A 10,389-nucleotide genomic window follows, 5' to 3' on the forward strand; every position below is an offset into this window, starting at 1 on the left:
TTGTTTACTTTGGGTGTTTGTGGCAGCCAGTGATATAAGCCAGGCAGATGAGAAAAGCCTTGTCACACAGTGATTGGAGTACAAGAGATGTCAAACACGGGGTCTGAAGAGCAGCTTTGCCATTTCACTAAAAACATGACTAAGGCAGTTTTGTGTGTAAATCAAATGGTGGGAGATATAAGAACCATGATTTGAATCAGCAAGTCACGTTGTTAGAGTTGTAAATAAAACTTGTACCTAGGAAAAGGTCAGCTCTTTAACCTTTTTCCAATATCCATGGGCAAGTTTCATTTCACCCTTGTCCCCCAGTCCTTTGAGATGTCTCTCTAGACTGAAATTACACTGTTAGAAATGGTTCTCATTTGTTGAGGTGAATTACACCTTACTTTTAACAGTAACTCATAACCAGAGGTCTGGTCTAATCAGTTCTACCAAGAAAGTGCTTTCTCTGAGAGCAAATCTTACAAAGCCAAGAGTTTTTGCTTGTTGGTTTGGGCTTTTTTAGGGGTTTTTCCTTGTTTGTTGTTGTGGGTTTTTTTATTGAGTCCAAATCAGTTCACAGTCATGATTTATGGAAGAACAGTAAGGGCTGAGTTTATGATTCTGTGGGTGTTAAGAGGGTATAGCAAAGACCCCCAATGCACAGGCAGCTAGCCAGTTGCAGGAAGCTTGTTCAGGGCAAGAAACACCAGTCAGAAGATGGAGTGGAGCTTTATTTAGGAGTCCAAGTACCCCAAAACATCACTCGTATTACTGGCTGCATGGTACACAAAGTTCCTGGCTGACTGCAGAATAATTACAAGACAGCATGCAGGATTTGGGTGTCCCACCACTGAACATCCTAAGAGGTAAGGTTCATGAAACTCACTTATCAGTGTAACCATTAACAAACTGCCAATTTTTATATCTTCATTTATTCTTCTGATAGGGCAGCCTTAAAATTCTGATCTCATTCATCTTCCACATCCAGCAGGAATATTAGGCAGCTCAAGTTTAAGTGTTTATATGTACATTTGGCAGGAGAAGGGAGATGGGGTAGCTGGTTCTTAAAAAGGTGCTGTACCACAGCCTGAGGGGGAAATCTGCTTTCAGAGCACCTCCTGGCATCTAGATCCTCCTCCTTTACTGCGCTCAGTGCTATGGCCAGCTGTGTGTTGGCTATTTTGTAACATTCCGTACACGTGTGGCAAATTAATTTCAATTGATCTCAGTAAAACTCACAGCCACGTCTGGAAACTCGCTGAACAAGGTAAGGTATATTTGCAGGGATGGTACAAAGCGATCTAGCACTAGGCTTGACTTGATTTATCATCCTCACTGCTGATTAAGAAGAGTTGAAAAGTAGAACATGCTTTGCAATGTGACATTTTAAAATTATTCTAAACTCCTTGCAGAAGTCTTAGAGAAAAAAAAAAAGGGGTTTATGGGTCTGACTGAACATAAAAATGAAGACACAGCGTAGAAAATAATTCATAGAATAAAGCACAGACAAATGTGGGCACAATAAAACACAGGAAAAATAGTCCTAAATTATCTGGGTCATTCTCCAGGATGCTCTGAGGAGCCACTATAAATCTGTATGAATGATATGTTAAGGTGATTTCACAGAGCTCATATTAGCTGGAGAAAATCAATGGCTTTATGCGCACATGGAAACATATCTTACAGAAATGAATAAAAAAAATGTGGGTTTCACTATGGATTTCTCCTTGCTTCAGAGACATCCACAGGAAATAAAGCAATCAGATTTAAAAAACACAGCAGCTATGAACCCTATCTTTTAGATTGAATCAAAAGGTTTTAAAATTTCTTCTTCCTCTTTCTTCATGTACTGAGGGGAATCATTTAGATGAAATTTCCATTCAAAATAGCTTTTACAATTTCCCCCTCGGGGAAAGAGGGAAGTCTCAGTAGGAGCTGAGAGACTACAGTGTGCTAGGTGAGAAATAGCTGGTTGGAAAGTGTCATATATTAAACAAATTTCATCTCAGCAGCCCCTGCCCTGCTGAAGGTTCCAGAAAAGAAAAATTACAAGGAGTGAAGTGAAATGATAGGAGGTAGAAAAAACTCTTTCCTACTGCTGGTGTAAAAGGAGTTCAGCTTTTGTCCTTATAAGCACAGATGACAGACAGGGAGCAGCAAGGAGTCAAGGCAGCATTCAGCAGCTCCTGTTTTAATTTCCTCAGCAGCAGTGTCACAGCTGTGCTGAGAAAAGGAGACCAGAGACCCCAGAGCCTCCTCTCCTCACCACTGAAAAGAGGCTGTGCTGGCTTCAGATAGCACCACAGCCAATATGACATCTGCAGGAAGTTATACAACTTGGGGATTTAAGGTAGCTAGCAGATAAATTATGAAATAATCTAAAGATGCCATGTAAATAAGAGGTATTATATGTGGACTAATGCTGTATCTGTAGCCTACTCCTGTGAAAGCAAACATCACTGCCAGAGTCCATGGCAAAAAGCGTGGATTTAGGGGAAACTTCTAAGTCTCAGAGGGAATGGTGCTTTAGTCATGTATTTCTAAATGCTGCTAATTAGCGTCCTGAAACAGAACCATCATCATCGTGTCAAAACATATCTCATGGAAAAGTTAAGTAGTAGATCTTGCAGCCAAAATACACCTTGGATACTTCAATATGTTGAGATTTTCACAGGAAAGTTTTCAGTTGTCAGGAGCTTTTATGTTTTGCACATTCTTTGGTAAAGAAGGAACACACAATTACTGCATTTTCTGGTGTCACCGAGAGCTCTGTCCTGCAGGATGGCACAGGAGGACAGTGGTGGGGGAATGGGATTCTATGAACTTGTCCTAAAGCTTTTACTGATATAAGAAAATCCCATGACGTGTTCTTAATTCAGCAGATCTCTAGAAGAAACATCTCCCATTGAAAAACTTCCAGCTTGATCTTTTGCTATCTAAATCTTTTTAACACTGCCTATGAGACAGAGTGCTTTTTCAGACATGAGGAGACAGAAACTTATAAGACACTACTACTTTCTACTGCTCTTCACATTTACTTTGTTTGGAAAATCAGAGATTCTGCAAACTATTTTTTGCTGAAGTCATCTGGAGTTGATGACTGTATATGTTGTAATGTTGGCTGTACTCTAAATTCACCCCTCTCTTGCCTGAAGATTAAAGGCAACGCCAGCTCTGCAATATGATGAAGACAACCTGGTCTGGGTCCTCCACGTCCTCTTTTTGGCAGGAACAGAAACCACAGTGACCACTTTGCACTGGGCACTGGTCCATATTTTGACTTATTCCAGAAAAGATGGGAGACTAATGAAGGCACATGGAAAACAGCTTGGATTGTGCTTTCTCAAAGAACACACCAAGGTCAGCACAAAGGTAAACACTTGTAAAACTGCATCCTGTTGGAAATTCATACTCTCTGAGCTGACAAACACACCTGATTTATTGAGCATCATGGGCTCATCCAAGCCCCTTAGCTTCATCTTGCTGCCTTGCACCTTGGCAAGAAGTAGCCACTCTTTCTTCCTTTCCGTGAGAGTCAGGATGAACGCAGAGGGAGCCGGGCATGCAACAAGCCTGTGTAAGATAACTGGAGAGTACAATGTCTCTGCAGCTGTGCTGTGAGCACAACCAGTTCCCCAGGCCTCTCCCAGGGTGGTCCTGATGAGACAACAGCACTGACAAATTGCACATTCACTGAGAGAGGGGAAACTCCCATCCTTAACATACAGCTGCAACATGGGATCAAAGGAGCACCTTCCTTACAGGCCACCACTGTCCTCCAGTACAGCCTGTTCCATGCAGTGGCAGACCCCCTGAATGTCCTTCTGATTCCTGATGCTGAAGATCCTCAGAGAAAGGTTTTATCTGGGGGAGAAAACAGTACTGGCAGCTCCTGGGCTTTTGAGAAGCATTTCGCAATGCTTCATTTTCTTTCATAATGTTTCTGAGGAATAACAAATTCAATAGATTTGTTTTCAGTCTTCCATAATGTTCTCCCATTATTATGTCTCTCCAGTTCTGAGCCATCCATACACTTTATACCTGCAAAATCTTATTAGGGCATTAGCTGAGGATGTTTTAGTGCATTAGAAGGAAACAATCACCGCAGAGTGTAATACAATTTCTGTGCAGGGTAGTTCTCTGTTTACTGTCACTGGAGTGGTTAACTTGGAATGTATTTGTGACAGCAGCAGCCCAGGGCTCTGTGCTGGAGCTAAAATGATCAATGAGTCTGCCAAAAGGGGTGGTTCTGCCCACTTTTGTCCTTGGCCATGTTCTCACTGCTCAGTGAGGCAGCAGCCAGCAGGTGAGTGTGTTCAGACTGCTGAGCCAGCAGAAAACTATTACTGCAACTAAAACTGGAAGGCTTTCCATCAGATCAGCAAAATGAATCTAGGCACTTATAGCTCTGTGTTGCTGGATCCAACCCTGGTGAAAGGGAAAATGAGGGGATGGGACTCCTTGTTTTCAAGCCATCTTGCTTACAGGTAGATTACAGGCTGACTATTACTTGAAACTACATGAAACACCTTGTCCAGGATCACAGAGGAGATTTGCAGCACAGCAGGGAACTGAATCATGTCTTTAAAGTCCAGGCCAATGTCAGAAGCAGGACACAAGCCTTGTTCTCACTGTGAGAGCTGAAAAGGCACCCATCTCTGTTCACTTGATCCATTCTCCTGCTGACTCTGAGCACAGTGGAAGGGACACACTCCATTGCTGCCCAGGTGCCTTTGCCTGGGACTAGATGTGGTTAATTTCCTTGGCTGGCCAAGAGCTCTAATGTGGCTAATGCCTGTGGCAGTGTGGATCTGGGGACTGCAGGCTCTGGGGCTAGCAGGTCACAACTGAGTGAGGAGGGACATGAGAACAGCAGTGTTTTCTAAAAGTCAACGTTTTGTGTGTGTTTTTGTTTCTCTTGTATCTGGATTTCTTTGATATTCCTTAACATCTAGAGGGCCTAAAGGAAACTGCTTCTAAGACTGACACCTATCTCCTTAACCAGCTGTGGACACTGGAGTTCCAAACTCACCATGAAACACTCTTGAAGGTACAGCTTCATTAATATTTCAGCTGTAGATTCCTAATGTATCCTTGGCTAGAATGTAAAAGCAGTTTTTTGCTCTTTCCTGGCTTCAGTCTGAACTATGAGCTTTCCAGGCAGAACTCAAGCCCTGTGTCTCCTTGATGGTCTTTAGAGAGGACTAGTATTGAGTGGAATGGGTCTGTAGCAACAGTTGGAAGTGGTGTAAAGCACTGAACAGTCACCTGGCCAAAAATAATGTCTGAGGAATCCTGTTATTATGGCACAAGTTACAAAGAGGAAGAAAAGGAAACAGGAAGAATCAGCAAAACTCCTCAATGAGAAGCAGAAAGCAAAGTTTATTTCCTTAAGGAGTTAATTCTGTAGCCCTTATTTTGGGAATACTACTTGTTGTATCTTGGCACAAAGCATGGAATGCTCCTTGGCAGTAGCCTGACCTGACCAGTGCAGAACCAGTTAAGCAGGTGAGACTGCAGCTCAGTGTGTTACTGCTCCAGGCCAGTCTTTGCTGTTGAGAAGAGGAATGAAGTGAAAAGGATGAAAAAAAGTGATGTTACCTGTGGTGTAACAATATTGAAGGTCATGTTGAGACAAAATTTCCTCTTCCCCAGAGTTCTGCTGATTTTGGGAGTGTAAGTGTCAGTAATCACCAGAGCCACCGTGCACTGCAAAACAACCAAGCGGATGGATTAATGTCTTAATCCATTTAACTGCATAAATGAGCAGCTGCACAGACCTGCAGCCAGGTCACACTGTCTGTAGTCTTTAGTAGGGTAGGGTATTCACACACTGCTTTTCTGGCTTTTTTTTTGTTTGTTTGACAGTGTAGAGGCACATTAATATTATTACTGACAATCCTTAATATGGTCTATACACTGCATCTGCCAAGATGAGCCAGGAGGGATTCCTGCTCAGCATTCAGGCTATGCCCCCATCTCTGTCTGTCCTGGGATATATACTTATATTGATAAAGAGTTGAGTCCCTAAGCCTAGGACATGTATGAGACAAAGTGCATTCCTGTTTTCCTGTGTGTACAAAAGAAAAAAACAGGCTCTGCTGTTTCTTTGGGTACCAAATGGAATCCAGTTCAGGGATTCAGGCATTTGTTTCTTCTTCCCTTTCCACCTTACTTGGACTATTAAAGTAAAAGACTGGACTCCAACTGCTATGAAAGCCATTGTTCAAATTACTGTCCCTTATGGAAAACAGCCATTGCTCCTAGCAAGTGACATCAACCAGGTGCCCATTCATATTTGCATGCATTTTCAGTATGGTCAGCATATTCCAGAATCCCTGGCTACATCTTTGTTTCCAAAAATTGCAAAGGAGGAGGCCTGCATATGCATCTACAGAGATGCAGTCCTGTTTATAGATGTTCTGGGTTCAGCAACACATTACTAGTGGATTCCTAAGACAAGCTGGAGAACTTAACATGTGTTGAAACTGTGCTCAAACTCTTAACAGCTTAACAAATGCCATGTTTTCACCAGTTCCCTGAATATCCCTGGAGCAAAAAGGTGCCTTTTCATTTTTGAAGAGTCCAGCATATATCATCAAAGTGCTGCAACTGCTCGGAATAAGGTCACACTTTATATATAAAGTGACATAAATATGGATATAGTTGCATATGGTGCAGGGACAATCTTTATTCCTTCCTCTGTTTTATACTTTAAAATTCCTAAAACATATGTTCAGAAATCCTTACCTCCTATCCCATACAGTCACAGGCTACCTGATGTTGTTCCTATCTGAAATCACAAATCTTTGTGCAAGGTAACACTCATCTTCCCTCCCTCAGTGCAATTAAGTCTTTCTCAACTACCCAGGTCAAAGAGTTTAAAATTGGTCTCTAATTTATAGTTGCCAGAGATTTGAATTGCAGAACTACTGGAAACCCAAACTCCAGTGGCAATCAGAAGGATCTGTAAGAGTTAAATACTTCCTAAACTGTTCAGGATACTCAACACATCTCCAAAGAGAAACTCCAGATCAATGACTGATTGAAAAGTTTACTGGCTTTACCAGATCCTCCAGCACAGCAGTGAGTGAACATTACCATCTAATGGCTGCGCCTGCTAATTACAGCTATAATTCCTACTTTAATGGTGGAGGCTGGTCCTTGTGTAAGTACTGATACGCTGAAAAGGCTGTAGGATTGGAAAACAAATAAACATGGAAAGATAATAAAAGCAGAATTTATGATTTTGCAGTATTCATCAATCACCTCCGGTGGGCAAGGTGAATGGAGGAATCCTGCTAAAATGTTTCTGGCTAACATGTCACAGTTGCTGCACTAATGGCTACACGTGCCTCAGACACATGAATAATGACCACCATAAATAATAATCCAATGCATTAGTAACTGTGAAAGCCTTTTAAGATTCTAATAGTGAAACATGATTCCAGCCTCTTTTTTTCCCTGACAGCAGGATGAAATTTCTCCCATCCCTTTCCTGGCCAATGCCAAGGATTGCACCAGTCCCAAGCTTCTCCCTAGTCCCTCTCCATTTTGTTGCAGATGTCACCTGTGCCAGTGGGCATATCTAGAAGCAGCAGAGATGATTCAGGCTGATGATTGAGAAAGCAGGGACTAGGCATGAAAATCCTGGAAGCCTGGGTTTGGGATGAAGCTTGCTGCTTCACTGAGCTCTTTGTCAGAGGAAAAGGGGAAATATAGATCTGTATGTGCTCATTACAAAAACTCATTCTCCTTATTTCCAGCCCTGCTTTTTCTGCTGGAAGTTGCAACTTCCACAGTAGGTTTGATGAAAGGTTTACACAGCTGATGCTTTCACACTGGAGCCTAGAACATCATACCTGACTCATTGCTCTCCTGCTAACCCCTTATGCGAGAAAGTGACAGATGAGAGGTTCCCAAATTGTGCTGATTCTGCACTTTCCTGTAGGATGAAGTCTTGCTCCACTCATTCTAAAGGTTTTAGAAGAATAATCCCCCAGTTTGTTTCTTGATTCCTGCAGTCTCAGCTATTTGTGTAATCCCATGCTAATCAAGAGCTCAGCGTAACAAAGGGTCAGAGCCTACAAAAGAAGTTAAAAATGCAGCTTGTTTTGTTTGTAGGCATGGATCTCTCTGTTCCACTCCCTTCTGCCATCAAATGGATGTGCTTTTTGGATATTGTTTCACTACAGAGGCTGTCATGTGCCAGAGGCTGCTCAAAGGATCCCAGGTCATGGCAGAATTCCATGGCATCTCCTGGCCTCAGGTGAGCAAGGGCTTCCCTGTGATTGTATCAACACCTGGCAGAATTCCTCAGTGAGCTGTGGCATGGAGTGGTTGTTCTTTGCCAAGGCACAGAGAGGAAGAAGAGCTCTTAAATGAACACTGAGCTCTGCTGCAGCCAGCACTTACTGCTGTGCTCTTCCTTCTCAATAATGATCCCTCTGCAACCATTCCTGGCTTACTCTGCCTACAGACCCTTGAATCTCCTATAACAGCTCCCTTCAGAGAGACTAGCCTGACTTTACATATATAATATGCAGCATCAAATTTGCCATGGGGCCAGAATCAGGTTTTTCCTCTTAGCTTATGCCTTGGAGGGTTTTTTAATAACCCTGATTTCCTGTGTTAGACTGAACTGCAAGAACCATCCAGAATAAACAGGACAAGCTGACATGAATGTGGCTTTGAGAACTACAGACAAGTGTTGACTTAAAATTTAGGAAGGAATAGGTCATTTGGGAAAGACTTCACTTAGAAAACTTAAGAAAAATTGTATTTAAGGGAATTTAAATCTGCCAGAACTGAAACTGAACTACCAGTGGAAAGCAGGCAATCCAGAAACGTATGGTAATGGTCATCCTTGACACACTTCCCTACAAGATAATTTTTAAAATAATTAAGTGGTCATGCATTTCCTAAAGCCAGACAAGTAACAATTGTGGATCATTGCAATGGTGAGGCACAGTTCAGCTGTGAACATTCAGGTTTCACAGTGCTCTGTGAAACCAAGATGTTCATGGCATTCCCCTGCTTGTATTTCCAGGTGCAGCTCCAGGACACTTTCCCATCATTGCTGAGGCCCCCGGGCACTTTGTTGACGAGAAGGCTGCTGGCAAAGACACACCTGCAGGATCTATGAGCTCTTACTAAGGCTGTGATCAGGCACCACCAGAAGAGCTGGGTGCCTGCACAGCCACAGGACTTCATTGCTGCATGCCTGAATGAGATGTTAAAGGTAACTAGTAATTGCCTCTTAGGCAGCTGCTACATATTTCAAATGCTTCTAGTTAAAGTATTCCCAGCAGCATTCCTCCTTCCTCTCCTCCTTTTCTTCCTGGGAGATGGTTGAGCTATTTCTTTCTTTGAATTCAACCTAAAACATAAAGAGAGTGATGTTGTTCCACTCTAGACCAAAAGAAAACTTACTGTGTGCTGTCTTCCTCTTCAGCAAGATCATATTTTTTAACAGAAAAGAAGACTGCTGTCTTACCAGCTCCACCAACTCAGTATGGAGCCTGTGATGAAAAACAGATCTGCTGCTGGGAATTTGCTACGCCATTAAAACAGCCTTAAATCGCACTGCCTGTCTCCTGTGTGCAGGCAGAGGATGGCACACTCTCTCTATTCAGAGTACAGTGATCACAGATCTCTTCAGAGCAGGCTCAGGCACCACCTTCACTTTGTGCTGAGCACTCCGTGATGGTGTAACTGGAAGTGCAAGGTGGGAAATGTGTGTAGCTGCACATGTGTTGTCCTTGCTCATGGCTCATGATTCAGCTGCCCTGATCCTCCACTGTAAGGTGGCTTAGGAATTTCGAGTTCTGCATAGTGTGCACATCAACAAATCTTGAATGCTCATTATTAGTCCTTTTTTTTTTAAATTCAGAATGACTCCAAGAGATGTCAGACGCTGTCATTTGTCCATCCTGTGGAATTGAATATAAGGACTGAAAACCCTGCCATATGCAAAAGCAGTTTTACAAGAGACTGTGCGTTACAGCAGCACGAGTGAACCCAGCGTTTGTGGGGACTCAGGACACCACGCTGCAAGGCTTCCCTGTCACTGAGGTCTCTTAATGCCACTAAGCTTTGGGTACAACCCTTAGGCAAACCAAAGTCAGGCATCACATCTTGTGTTTATATTTTGTCCCAGGCTGCAAAACTACCCAAAGGTGAGTTTGAACAGCTCATGAGGAACTCTTCACCGGGAATAGGATGCTGGATGTTATCTACGTGCTATCATATGAACAAATCTGTACCCAGTTTGCATCTCTTGTTGCAGAGATGTTACTTTTACCATTTTTTCATACAGGATTTCAAGAGTTAGGTCAGTGTGTGAAGTATAACAACCTTTGGCTTCCTTTAAACTGGTACCAACTAAATATAAAACTCACAGAAATT

Source organism: Vidua macroura, chromosome 10 (assembly GCF_024509145.1).
Source record: "Vidua macroura isolate BioBank_ID:100142 chromosome 10, ASM2450914v1, whole genome shotgun sequence".
NCBI classification, from domain to species: Eukaryota; Metazoa; Chordata; class Aves; order Passeriformes; family Viduidae; genus Vidua; species Vidua macroura.